This window comes from Pagrus major, chromosome 20 (genome assembly GCF_040436345.1).
Source record: "Pagrus major chromosome 20, Pma_NU_1.0".
NCBI classification, from domain to species: domain Eukaryota; kingdom Metazoa; phylum Chordata; class Actinopteri; order Spariformes; family Sparidae; genus Pagrus; species Pagrus major.
Genome location: NC_133234.1, coordinates 6,987,365 through 7,001,890, shown reverse-complemented (window position 1 = coordinate 7,001,890; position 14,526 = coordinate 6,987,365).

The following is a 14,526-nucleotide window of genomic DNA, read 5'->3' as shown; positions in this document are numbered from 1 at the left end:
ATAAGTACATGACTGTGGGAGTACAGTTTTTCCACTGTTAAGGATAACATAATTTTAACCATGACAACTCTCTTTAGTTGTAATCCTTTCTCTTGGTATCATAAATCACCATGCAGCGTTTTGGCCTCTGATAAACCTTTTAACTCACTGATCTGTTTCTCAAACTAGACTTTTCTGGATTGCATTTCAGTGACTGTTACATACAGCAACAACATTACTAGCGCAACAACAACTGAACAGCTGTTGTCCGTCTGAACAGCTCATAAAGTTGGCGATAAAATGTATTTTTCTTGCTGTCATGAAAAAAACAATACCAACAATGACTATTAAATGTGTAGCCAAAGCCTGCTATATCTTTCTCTGTGCTGTAAATCGCAATTATTATATTAAATAAGACTAAGAGTATACAGTGAAGCTAAGAAGCTATGTGAGACCAACGCACCCTCATACCTAAATTACTGAATTGCCAGTGACTCCCAAAATGACATATATCATAGTTCCTAAAACATCATGGCTGTTGGAGTGTACCAGTGACGGGCACGCCAGACCTTTGTCATACTGTCACAATTTGGTTAATATTTAGGCAAGAAAACTACACAGTTGGGTTAAAATAACCACAATTATGTAACGTAAATTATGAAGGTATCTACATTATGTACGTAACTTCACTTACATGATGTACATGATGTTACTTAACTATGTTAGTATGATAAAATAACACCATTGTGTTTTGGCTTCACATGAACAGCAGGTTAAAGCCCTTTGTTTGTTTTAACCCAACCATCTGTCCCTGACCTCCTCCCTAAGCAGACATTGTCGCTTTTTAAACTACATCGACTTCCTCCTTTTGCTGCCATAATAATTACTATGGCCACTAGAGGTTGCTGCCTAACAAGAAATCTCAACATGAGAAGTAATAAACTGCTTTCAGTGCTGACATATATGGTCATTTTTCTGAGGACTGGCTGGTGAGATTGTACTAAGACAGCTAAATGCTGACATCAGCATGCTAACCTGCTCACAATGACACGGATAATATGCTTATGTTATGTTAAACATGTGCATCATCTAAGTTTAGAATTTTTGAAACAATCTGACTATTAGGATCGAGCTAGTGCTTGGCTGAAACAAGTATTCTGTACAGATAATGTACTTTTATGAGTATGCATAACATCCGAGTTAAATGTGTCAATAACTGTACTTGGGATGAAGGAGTTCATTCATCCAAGTTTATAAAAAACTTCTTCTGTAAATAGTTCTCTAATTGTTGTGATCAAAAACATCGATCTGAAGCTGATAAATAATAAATTATGAATATAGCAACTTCTGATCAACCCAGATCAATGTCAGCCTTAAATTAACTTAATCTTGTTGACCACATCCATTTCCAGTTTAAGCTACACCCATTGTGAGGATGATGAGATATGGATACAGATAATTTAGTTGGTTGAACAGATACAGATACAAATAATGGTGTACTGGCTCATCCGTACTGAATATCATTAAATATAAAGTACAGCTGAAGTTGATGGGAATGTCTTTAACTGCATTAAAGTATTAGACAAATTACATGTTTAAATGATGAAGCTACATGAAGGTCAGAGGGTCACTAAAGATTTTACAATTCATCTGTGTGAACCTAATGAGCTACACATTTTTTACTAGCTGAATTGTTCCTTTATTACCATGAACACTGCAGATATGTTGAGTCACTCCAATATTTGCCATGTTGACATACAGACCACAAATTGTATATTAATATGCATTTGGCAATATTCTGTATGAGTCATACACAATAGGAGCCTATAGTTTCAGAATACATAAATACAAACTTTTCAGTATTTGAAACTGCACCGTCCTTGTTGAACCACAGTAAAAGCAGTTTCACGTTTGCTGCCCAATCATCTTAATCCTTCCTATCACTCTTATTTGTTTTTTTTCCGTGTTTTTTGCTGCAAATCATTCCCATGTCTTGTAATTACAACCCCATGATGCTGATCAGTCATGTAGACTGCAAGACTTACAAGACAGAAAGCTCTGTAGTGTGACCAAGGCACTAGAGAACACTTATAAAAAAGTAAACTATATACTCCTGAACCATTTTTTAAGATTTATGTCTTCAGTATAGGCCTGGAGCTGAGTGACAGAGACAGGTCAGGAGAAACAAAAGTATTGAGAGATGGCCTTACACTATTGGTTTTGGTTTTGGGTTTTACAGGGGATTTCTTTCTCTTGAACAAGGAAAATAAAGAGAACAGCCTTATTCCATGTGCAATCAAGGTGATCATTCAATCTACGAAGACATCAGAACCTTGCTTTGAACTTTATAAAATAAATTGTAAAAAGAATTGAATATATTATATATTAATATATAATATATAATATATTATATATATTGTTGAGGGGGGAAAAAAATTCCGGTAAAGATACTGTTACTGATGTATTTCATCTGATGTATTTCATCTGTTTACAGATATTTGAATTTGTTTGCATGTCATTGCTGCTATTTAATGCTACCGTGCAATGCTATCATTCATAAAAAAAAATGCTTAAAAGCCAAAAGCTCTTTTGGTGTGATTTCTCAGATCTGCAAGGCTCCTCTGAGGTCGAGTTGATCGTGTTTTGGCTCCAATTTTAATACAAGAAAAGGATACAAAGAGTGTGAGCAGGTAGGAACCAAGCTGTTACATCTCTATTGATTTAGCTCCCAGAGCAGCTGGAGACAAGCTGCAAACATCGCCTGGCTGATGCATATTTAACCAATCTATCCTCTGAAGAAATCATGTACTTGGATTTGGGAGGATTTGTATGCAGGAGCTTGAAAAGTGAAATAAATTTACACCGATCTCGCCATGGGATCTGAAGTTTTTCTTTAGATGTAGCCTGCTGCCTTTGTACTTATGTACACTGTACACTTGAGAAGTCCACACCAGCTGTGCTAATACGCAGTCAGGTAATGCCAGATTTCATACCTTGTGATTGAGTCTCAAATGTCATAAATAAACCAATTTATTGGCCGCAAATAGAACTAACTGTCATGACAAGGTTTGGTTGCTTTCTATCTTCTTTGATAGAGTAGGAGGTTACTTGGAATACGAGAAAAGGAAGCGATAATAATGATGGTGTATAGTAGCACTGGGTCCCATTATTTGTATCTGGACTAAGTGTTTCTGTTTTTAAAGCTTGTAAGTTAAACACTTCAGACTTCTTTGAGACTGACCTTCTGCCTGCATTGTAAGATATGTTAAAATGTATTTTCTGTAAGCTTTAATGGTCCACATTATTATTCATGGCGAGGTGCAGTGACACCGTTTAATAACAAACAAATTTAGATCGTAATCATAACCAATCATAGCCTCTGTTGTTGTGGTTTTTGAAAAGGTTAGGACCCAAACGCAGAAACACACAGGAAGCATGCAGGATTAGGAACTGAAAACGAGCTTTATTAACATCAAGCTGAAATTATCCGAAAACCAAGAGGAGCAAACACCAAAATACAAAGTACCAACTAAGAAGAGCGAAGAAGAACTCAGGCAAAATATGAGGAATAAAGCAGAAACATAATGCCAGTAACAAAAAACAGAAAACAGACCATGGGGTGACACAGGAAGACACTCGAAGACACTGGAACAGGCTCGGGGAATAACACAGGTGGATGGTGTAGAGGGAACATAGGGAGGGAACACAGGAACGAACTGACAAAGACAACACACAGTGCTGATTGACAGGGCACAATTTCAAAATAAAACAGGAAATAACAGAATCACAAAATCAGGATCATGACACTCTGTATTGCCTGTCCCTACTGCAGAGAAATTCAGTCACATTTTCAGCAACCCTCTATTGTCCCAGGCACAAATAACTTGCATTTAAATGTATAAATTCAACTTTTGTTAGGTCTACCTCAAAAGGGCCACTCAAGTTCAGTTTGCTTGTTATGAGGAGTTCTGCACAGCCTGGGAAAACAGTTGTATAATGTCTTCTGTTTCAGCAGGCTTTGAAAGTCTGAGAAAAATAAACCTCATGATTTCATCAGGGTTATCACAGCTTGGGCCTGAAGACTCCTTCATTCTTGCAAACTAGGGGCATGGAGTTTACCAAGACTTTACCAAGAGATTTACTAGGCTGAAAGGATCTAACAAGGATCTGACATTTTTCGATTTCTGCCCATTCTTGGTCTAAAAGTATATCTGGACCTCTGCTGTTTATATTTTTTTTGTTTTAACTCTTGTAAGTTTGATTTAATGTAGGAGATTATTATGGTAGAATATGAGTAACTTAATAGCACTTTAACAGCGGACCAAGATCAGCGCCTGTCTTCTGCGATTGTTGACTCACAGAACTCACAGAATTATACTATTTAGCCAAACCTTTCAGGTGCATTTCCACCAGTGACAAAGTTTCACCTTGAATCACCTTGATTAAAATACCACCAAATATGCAAGATTTCAGCATAAGGCTCTCAGGTGGAATGCCTCTGTATGAACGCAATGCCCCTGTGCCATGCCATTCTTCCAAAACCCCAGTAGTCTAAAAAATGACCCATTGGAAAGAAAGCCCAGTTGTCTGACAGCCTGTTATCCCGAAAAAAACCAACGGCCATTCCTCAGGTCCATTCTCCTTACGTACAGAGCTTAACTGATATAACTAACATACTTATTTAAAACCAAACCACAAGCTTCTCCTATACCTAACCTAGTTTTGATGCCTGAACCTGACCAAATGAACCACCTGTTTATTATCGTTACCATAACAACACAGGTCACCTGACTTTGATGGGAAAGGTGACCTTACTATTGTTGTGGGCTTTTGCTTTCAAGAAAACAGGCTGTCAAACAAATGGCCCTTGGTCTAATGGCACATTTTCCTTACTATTTGGGTTTCGGAATAATGGACCAACAAACAATGGGCAGTCCCCAGTGTCCCTGATTTGATTCTGACGGGGGACCTCTGTTACATGTTATGCTCTCTCTTTCTCCACCCTTGTTTCCTGTTTAGCTCTCCATTATCAAGTTAGAAAAGAGTATTGAAAAAATCTTTAAAGTGAAAATTGCCATCTTCAACATTCTAAGAGAATTCAACCTGTCAATACCTTTGTAGAAAAAACAGGGACTAAGTGAAAATATGCATGGGTATTTAAAGGTGCAATAAGTAAGAATGTTGGTTTCAAACATTCAAAAAATATCTAAAACATTGTTAACTGAATGTGATGCAATAACAGTTCTAATCATATGTCAAAGAAATCAGTGTATTGTATTGCAGAGATATCTATTGAAGTTAGCATGCTAACAAGCTAGCCCCAAACAACTTTGTCCCTCAAGAGGTGATAGTCCAATAGTAAAGAACACTAACACTCCCCCTGTACTCCGAACTCACAGTCCGGGCAGAGTCAGCTAACAGGAGTTCTAGTTGCATGGTGGCTATTTGAGCTAACTAGCTAATGGCAGCTACAGTTAGAGGTTACTCTGGTGATGTGCTGCCCCCTATTTGTTTGGAGTATGAATTTGACATGTGGCCATTTCTTACATATTGCACCTCATGCTACATTAAATACATTTTGACCACTAGGAGGCGAAAGTTGTTTTCAAAACTTTGCCTTGAAAAGTATGAGGTTATTCAGGCCTTCTTTTTAATTTGGTATTAAATACAATGCATTAAGTTATTTCGTTGTAAAAAGTGTCATTTTGTTGCGGCATCACTGTACCAGCCTGTCTGTTTCTGTGTTTAAAGTTCATCTTACAACTGATTTCATCATTTACAATGAATTTATGAAGGAAGACAACATTTGATTGACGGTAAACATGTCAAATTTCAGACAGTGACTCATAAAGGCTACTTCTGTGTCGCCTGTGGAGAAAGTCCCCAGACTGCTCAATTTTGTGAAAACTTTGTGAAAACAAGCCCATATAGCACATTCTTAACTATTTGGGCCTTCTTGTTAATTTTGTAAAAATTGTACATGAAGATATTTCTTTATTTGTGACACTGATCTGTTTGTTCCATTGATGCACATCCTTATTTGCACATAGAGCAGGGAAGTGAGATCCAGTCAGAGATGCACGTTTAGGCAAAGTGTAAAGCTGTCAACATCTGTATAGTCAGTACATTGACTGCATGGGGCAAACAAACACAAATGCCAGCAGTCCAATTCATGACGCAAGATAAAAATTTGCTTTGCTTTCTGTCTGAACACACTATAATATGGGATGGCTGATGAGAGCTCTCTTTTCATTACGTCTTCTAAATGTAATCTCAGTAATCAGAAAATCAAGTTTTCCCTGGCATTCCTTCAGTCCAACATAATCAAACTTGGGATACATGAATTACATGGGTTAACAACAGATTTCTTCAAGCATGTTAATGTAGCCAGTAAGAATATTCATCCTGTTAGAGGTTATACAAAGCCAACCGTTGTTTAGTACATTGTGTTTAAATCTCTGCTTAATTAGACAGTGTTGTTCTAAAATAAGGGCTCAGACACACGTCCAGTCATGAGGGGGTGGTTTGCCCTTGGCTGATGATTATTTATCTTTAATTGTATTCTCCCTAGGGGTGACATAACACCTGGAGCTACAGTGGAACACTAATGCTGTTATTCTGTTATTCTGAATTGAAGACAATGACTGATGTTAACTATGTGCACTGCTATTAAAAAACAGCTTGACCTCTCAGTGTCTCTGTGTCCTTGGTAGAATAGTTATTAATCTCTATAATTAATTGGGTTAATCATAATTCTTACTTTGCATTGCGCCACTGAAGGATTATCTGACAAAACCTGCTCAACATCCTTAATGATGCCACAGAAAATGTCCTTTGAGGCATTTTCCATTATTACATATCCTGCGGAGATATGTTGCGCTTTGACTGGAGGTAAGCAAATAAAAAACACATGTCAGCAGAGAAAAACACTATCATATGTCCTGGTGTACCGAGACAGAGAGAGAGATTAAAAACAATCGAAAGTGTTAAGATGTGGCAACAAGTTAAGATGCAATGCAGCAACGAACAGCAAAGCATTTATTTTCAACTGCTGTACAAATAAATTAGCACATAACAGTGGAGCTGTTTTGTCTTCCTTTCCTTCGGAAGAAACCATGTGTTGCTTTTATTTATCTACCAAATGAAAATAATTAAGAGTAAGTGTGAAACGATCCTTAAGTTATTTGTGTCAAGTGCTGGACAGGCCAGGCATGATAAAATGTTCACGTTTGTATGTCATGGCTACACGCCGCATTGATATTTCTACAATTCGTGTCATACCACGTTCACATTACATATTTATGGCATGGTATAGTAGAGGCAATGGTGGAGGAGTTACAAGTGAGAAAGCCGGTGACCGCAGTTCAAGAGATCTTTTTTTTTTATTTTGATAGCGTAAACACCCCTGGGTATTTTTAAGCAGACCTCAGGACAACTTCAGGTCGTGTCTGTGGTGACCAAAACAGGTATTTTAAGCCAAAGCATGACCTTTACCTAACCCTAACCAAGTAGTTTTTGTGCCTAAACTTAACCAGACCATAAGCACAGCATTGTCAAAATGTAAAACTACATTTTTAATTATTATTATGTTTTCATTTGGCCGCCCCTCCGTATTTCCATGCATATATCCGTCCATCCCATTCTTTTGAATGGAATATCTCAAGAGTGTCTTGATGGAATTTCTTTAAATTTGGCACAAATGTCCACTTGGACTCTGGATGACCATATTCAATTGTGATGGTCAAAGGTCAGGTCAATGTGAACTCACAAAACACATTTTGGGCCATTACTCACAATTTATATTATAATTATGACAACATTTTACACAAATGTCTACACAATGACAAACAGGCCTATAGGCCTTAACACATATTTAGGAGACATCGGTAACTTATCATGCTAATGCATGCTGAATATCAGTCTATGACCCCTTAAAAGTGATTCAGCAACTAGAGTTACTTGTTAGCTGTTCATTAACTGTTTGTTCCTATTGTGGCATGAATTTGATCTCAGAAAGCATGGATTAGCCATGGCTCATAGTATATTGTAGATTATAATCATTGGGATAATTTGATTGCCTTCACTTGATATCAATCAATCAATCTTTATTTGTATAGCGCCAATTCACAACAAAAATCATCTTATGATTGAGCATGAGTCACTCTTGTCATATATGTGTGAACTTTAATAATAGTTTAATTGTAATTCGAATTCCAATGTAGAGGTATATATATATATATGTATATATATATATATATATATATATGTATATATATATATATATATATATATATATATATATATATATATACACACACACACACACACACATATATATACAGTATAGTTCCAGCTAAATGTACATCATGGAAAGTGTACTCGACTTTGTGACACAAAGTGGTGAGTGCTCTCTCTCCTTACTGAGGGCAGTCTCTTAGCTGGTGTCCCTGGGGTCCACTGCTGATAGGCAGGAAAATATATGCTCTCCAGGCCACTTTACAAGCCTAAAGCAGAAAATAGCATAAAAATACAAAAACACATGATGAATGCAATTGGTATTCATTGGACAACATTGTTGCTAGTTTGTTGTTTTGTTTGTTGTGTTCAACAACTCCATATCCACTGAGGGTTATGTTTTTGCTATATATCTGAAAGTGAGGAAATGCCATTAAAAATTTAGTATAGCTCAATGTTTTACTTCAGTAAGTGATATTGACTGCCAATCCCCAGTGGAGAAGAGAAAATATTCAGCCGCAGCCTTAATGAGCTGTTCTAAATCAGCCCCAACATTCCTTTGCTGCCCAGGCCTATAATCTATTCCTTCACATGTATGTGTGGCACATATTAATGTGTGCAGTCACATAGGCGGTAGGAACTAGCAGGTAGTCCTTTCCTCTCCCTCAGTATCTACTGTCAAGATGTCCTTGATCAAGGTTTGTTGTAACCCTGGATTGTTTGATGGATGTGCACAGCAGTCAAAGGTATGAGAGTATGATATGAATATCTACTGCATGAATGTTCCGCTACCTTTAAACTTCAGACAAAGCTGGAGACTGAACCTACAAAGACTGTTTTGACTGACTTGCACAGGATTATTTTAGTCTTTGACAGTCAAAAAGGAGCATACACCTTATGACTGGGTAAATAAACTTAAGTTTTACAACTTACTAGCAACAAATAAAGAGAGGCTAAATCAGGGCTGATGATTTGTACCAGCTGAAGACCTGAGATTGTTTTACACTTAACATTACTTAACATTGAATCCAATGAAATACAATAATTCAACCAAGATGATATAAAAGCATATATGACCTTAAGATCAGGCCGAGAGAGAAGAGACACAGTTTTTGAGATGCTCTCCAGTTGAGAAAAACACAATTGGGATAGAACTTGAAGGACCAAAAAGGATTACATTAATTCTATATTAAGACTAAACAGAAAAAATAAGTTGCAAGAAAGTGAAAACTAGAGGAGATATTCATTTTTAAAAATAAGGATTCTTCGACAGGTAAAAACTGATTTATCGTTGATTTATTTATTAAGTTTATTATTGAACATGTTGCTAAGAGGTTGAGGGCCAAACTTTAAAAATTCATATCTTAAACAGTTTTTGGAGACCAGCTATAGGATTCTGCAAGGTCTCATGAATAAAAGAAGTTTTTATACAGATTTTTCCAAGAAAATCCATGATATAAATGGAGAGGGCCCAGATAAATTGATATTGACAGACCCTTTAGCAACAAAGCTCATGGTATCCGTCCATCATCTATCAGAGAATCACCTTGGTCCAATGACTCATCATTGTTCTCACGTTCTCAGAGGCTGCATACAGCCCCAGTCAGGAGGTTCCTGGGTAGCGGCAGTTAGCAGTTAATTTAGAGTTGAGGCAGAGCAGCTGGAGGGCATCAGTGGGAAAAACAGAATATATTTTGGATGCAAACTTAGTATTCACTCCTGAGTGTGGGATGAGTCATTCACATTTTTTTTTTTTAACTGTATTTTAGGAATTTATAAATTAAATGTAACATGTTGTGTGGACTGCAGCTGAAAATAAGACAAATGGCTAATGCTGCCAGATTTTCAAAATGTTGATTGTTGTTTGTGTTCTTCAAAGATGCTTAAATCAATATTTTTATAATAAAGTAACAATGGGATCAAATGTCTATGTGCAAGAGAAAAGGGGAGTCATCCTTAAAAACAAACCAAGGGACAATTATCACTATCACAACAAATCATCACGGATAAAGTTAGCAACTAGCTGCTGAACATGATGGAGCATTTAGACGCTAAAGAATCCGAAACTTTTCCTCAAGAGTTGGTTGAGAGCAAACCAGAGCTAAAAGAAGAGTGAATATAAGCCTTAAAATGTGTCAGCTGACCCAAACACAACTTTGAGTGAATGCTTATGCTGCTTCTTCTTTTCTCCGACTACCATTGTAAACATCCATCAAAGTTACACCTTGGTTAAAATGACCTGTAGTTGAGTGCTCACTTTCATGTGCAATAAGGATTGTTAGCTACAGTTTGGTTATGCTCACTTTTGTTCTAATATGTTGGCTTGTTTACAACCTGCTTGATCATTTGGACACTCCAATACCCCCAATCTTAGCATTACTTTGGTGAGAATAATGTTATCATAACAGATGGAGATAGGAATCCTTCAGGGGGAAGGGCCATCAGACAACAGCGAGGACTTATTTTGTTTACCTCCACAGGTTGTATACCTGCTTGTGTCCAGGATTATCTTATCTCTCGACCTCAGTGTGTCACAATGAATAATTATGTTTCTAACATCATCCTCTTTGAATTTAAGCGCTCCACTGGTTCATTCTTATCTCCTTTAATTTACTCAGTCCACAGTTCACTGCAGGCAGACACAGGTGTCTTGTGATGTCCAAATATTGTCTGCCCTTGGACAACTCATATGGCAAAGATCAGATATATACAGCAGAGGTAGCGAGATCAAACTGGAGCGGAGATAGCCAATGTTTTTAAAGATCATTGTGTTGTTGGTTATACATATCTAATGATCATGGAGATATGAACTAGAGTAGATATGCTTTCTATTCTCCGACTATTTAAGAAATAGCAAATCTTCCATAAAAGTTGGGGAAAAAATCCCTAATTTCTGAAATTGCTCCGGCAGTGACTGAGCAGCATTATGCCACACTGTCAGAGTCTATGAATGATTTTTTCCCCCCTGCTGGCACTGCTGCTTGTATATGGTTGCCTTGGTAACACATGCAGACTGATGAAAACAAGGGGGAGCCTCTCTAGCATGGCCTTGTGAATGCAGGTACTCCAAACACAACATAATGGACTGTTTAATATAAATGTCGGTCAGACAAAAAAAGGGAAGATCAAATCTTTCAGGATAAATTTTGACTCTCGTGCGGGGACATTTTATTTGTATTCGCCCGCTAGCTAGAAATTCACTCATCTGTGGTCAAATGATTTGCAGATGGTCGGATGGAAGATCAAGAGGAACAGTTGTTTGATTTGGCACACGTTTAGTAACATCTGAATCCATGGCAATGAGACAATTAACACCCTTTGTGTCAGTAATGATTTAGATTAGACAGTGCATACACACATACGGTACACACTCTCACTCATACACAAACATAAACACATACTTTTTTAGAACTCTAGGGGAACACATGCAGAAGCTAGTGTTGTGGGTGCTTGAATGTGTAGAGCATTAACACTGTGAAAAGGCTTGGTTAAAATTCAGCCGATACAGAGTCATTTTACTGTTACTTTAGCAAAATTAAGCAATTACAGTCGAATAAATTGCCTCTAAGCAAAACAAATCAAGTGGAATAATGACCTAGGATACGTGGATAACCCTAAGTGGAATTAAAACATCCAATCTACTCAGTAATCAAGCCAGAGAATAAATACTTATTTTACCACTCAAAAAAGTTTACTGCTCAGTGCAATTACGTTTTTCGTGTTTTCTCTACTGAGAAAGCTACCTGCAGTGCCACACCAGATAGGTGAGAGTGTGACTAGCAGTAATGTCAATCATAATTCATAGATTGTTCTCTGTGGACATCTTGTGCAAAACAGAATTCTTGTCATTTTAAATTACAGCTACTGTCATTGCTAAAGTGTTTTACCATTTGGGGTGCAATGAGAATAACGACTCCAGATGTGAAAGCACCACAACTCTTCTTTTGATTTGTCAAAGCAGGAAAACCACAAGCAGAACTAATAATATTAACAATGGCTAGGTTCCAGCTCTGACAAGTCAAAATGTCTGCTGTGAAAAAGGTCTATTTTTGCAGCCCATTCTCACTCCCAACACGTCAAATACTGCAGTCTGGTCTAGTTTGACACTGTAGTTACCTTAGCGTCACTTCTTTAAGTGCCCTTCTAGTGCAGTAGAGTATAAGTAATAAGAGTACAAGTATAAAGAGCTAGGAACGCTAAAGTCAGGAGGTGGTTGGGGTGGTTGGATACAATAGTCTCAAGATCTTTTATACTTTAAATTGAGTTACTGGTCGCTGAAACCATTCCTTCTATCCATATTGGCCATAAAAAGATCAATTCCCTTCTCTAATGGAAGAGTTAGCAGACAAAACCCACTGCTCTCATTCTGTGAATTCTGAAGTTCATAAGCTAATAAAGGCTTCGGTGGCCGAGTGGCTATTCCCCAAAGTTACAATCTTGCTAGTAAAATGCCCTTTTTGTGTTAGTATCTCATTAGCACAGCTCAGCAAGGAATCAATGTCCACAAAAACTGAAAGACAAAGGTTGTATGTAAAAGGCTGAAAGGCTGCACTTGAGCAGATACCCACTTGATTTGTCCAACTAAGACTAATGAAGCATCATATTGAGGGTATTATTGCCCCATCTCTTACATTGGACCTGTCCTCGGAAAGGATCACTACCAGTCCAATATGAACATGAGGAACAATTATAGAAAACAAAAGTTGCTTCATTGTTAAAATAGGCAAGTCAGTATTGTTTATTGATAGACTCGAAAAAAATGGGAACTTATCCTTTGCCTTAAATCTAGCACTACCATTAGGTCAAGATTTTAATTGGTCCAATTCTTTGGTAGGTGACCATATCTGCAAATCCAATGTACCTCAGCTGGTACTCTGTGATTAGTACCAAATAGCATAGCATTTTTGTATGCTAACATGATAAACTAAGGTGTTAAACTCACTACACATTATACCATGGATGTATTACAAAGTTGGACATTACAACATCACTCAGCCTTGCAGCCAGTTTTTGTGAGTGGTTGCTTATAGTCGCTGCAACAAAAAATCACAAACAGAACAAAAAGCATTTCCCCAATAATGTGCTATCATAAAAGCCAAGCTTGAGCCCTAGAAAAGCTCACTTTGAGTAACGTCACTGTAATGTAAAGTCTATGGGCTGAGCAGGAGAAACTATGTATTTGAGGTTGGCTGTACAACAAGGCAATAAACCTAGAATTTAGTAAACTTTTTTAGCAAAGGCACTTTGAGAGCACAGTGAACATACCTGCCAACATTAGGCTATGAAAAAGAGGGAGTTTTCAGGGGTATTGACAAATGTTAAATTAACAAGCTTTTGCCAACAGAATGAATTAAATAATGAATGTTCTCAAAAACGCAATAACGGGAATACTTCACTCCCTCAAGCTCCCGGGACAGATATTCAAGGTCAGTGCTCAAGACAAATTTGGGCTCTGTGGTCTTAGTCAAGGTTTGTTTGTATTAAACAAATATCTAAACTCCAACTAGTGTAGTTATCAAGTGTTTTGTGCTTCAGGCTATGCCAGAATACCTAGATGGTACCTGGTGCAGTGATGGAGGTTCTCAAATAAAAGAGTTTTGAAATGGATGTCTTCTTCCATTCCTGGCAGTGTTAGTACTGCTGGGAGACTCTTGTCTTCTATGTTTGACTGCGTGAGCAGCTGTGTTCGATCCACTACACTGCATGTGTGGTGTTATAAAGAAGCAAACTCAACAGACCTCTGTAGCTGCTGCTCACCTCTGCATCTCTGACTCTGCTTCATCGATTTTGATCCCTTGTTGTTTTTATAGGTCAGTTCGAGTCGGACAATGTTATAGAGTATAATGCTTAATCGGTGTGGTACTCTTTAAAAACACACAGTAGCTGTGAATAGCTGTGATTGTACAATTTCATTTTTTGTACTGTAGTGACTTTTTGTACCATTATACCAGTTGTACTATTTCTGCTGTATATTCTCTCTCTCACTGTGATGCCCATGAATGAGGCTTGGTACAATTTTGCTCTAAAACATCACATATCTACCTTTAAAGTGTCTTCGCCTCAACTATTTTAGTATTCAGCAGGAAAGGGCTGACGTATGAATATACTGGAGTCAGCTGCCAGAAATCTTTAAAAATGTGTCCATTACTTGGAAAGGCTGAGAGGAAAAGCTCAGACAACCCATAACATTATGACACGTGGACATTATTTATTTTACATAAGTGTGCCTTTACAATCTGGTTGACAGCAATCCAGAAGAAAGAGAAGAAGCAAGTTGAAAAGATGTCGTTAAGGTGAGGACAAAGTGGGAAG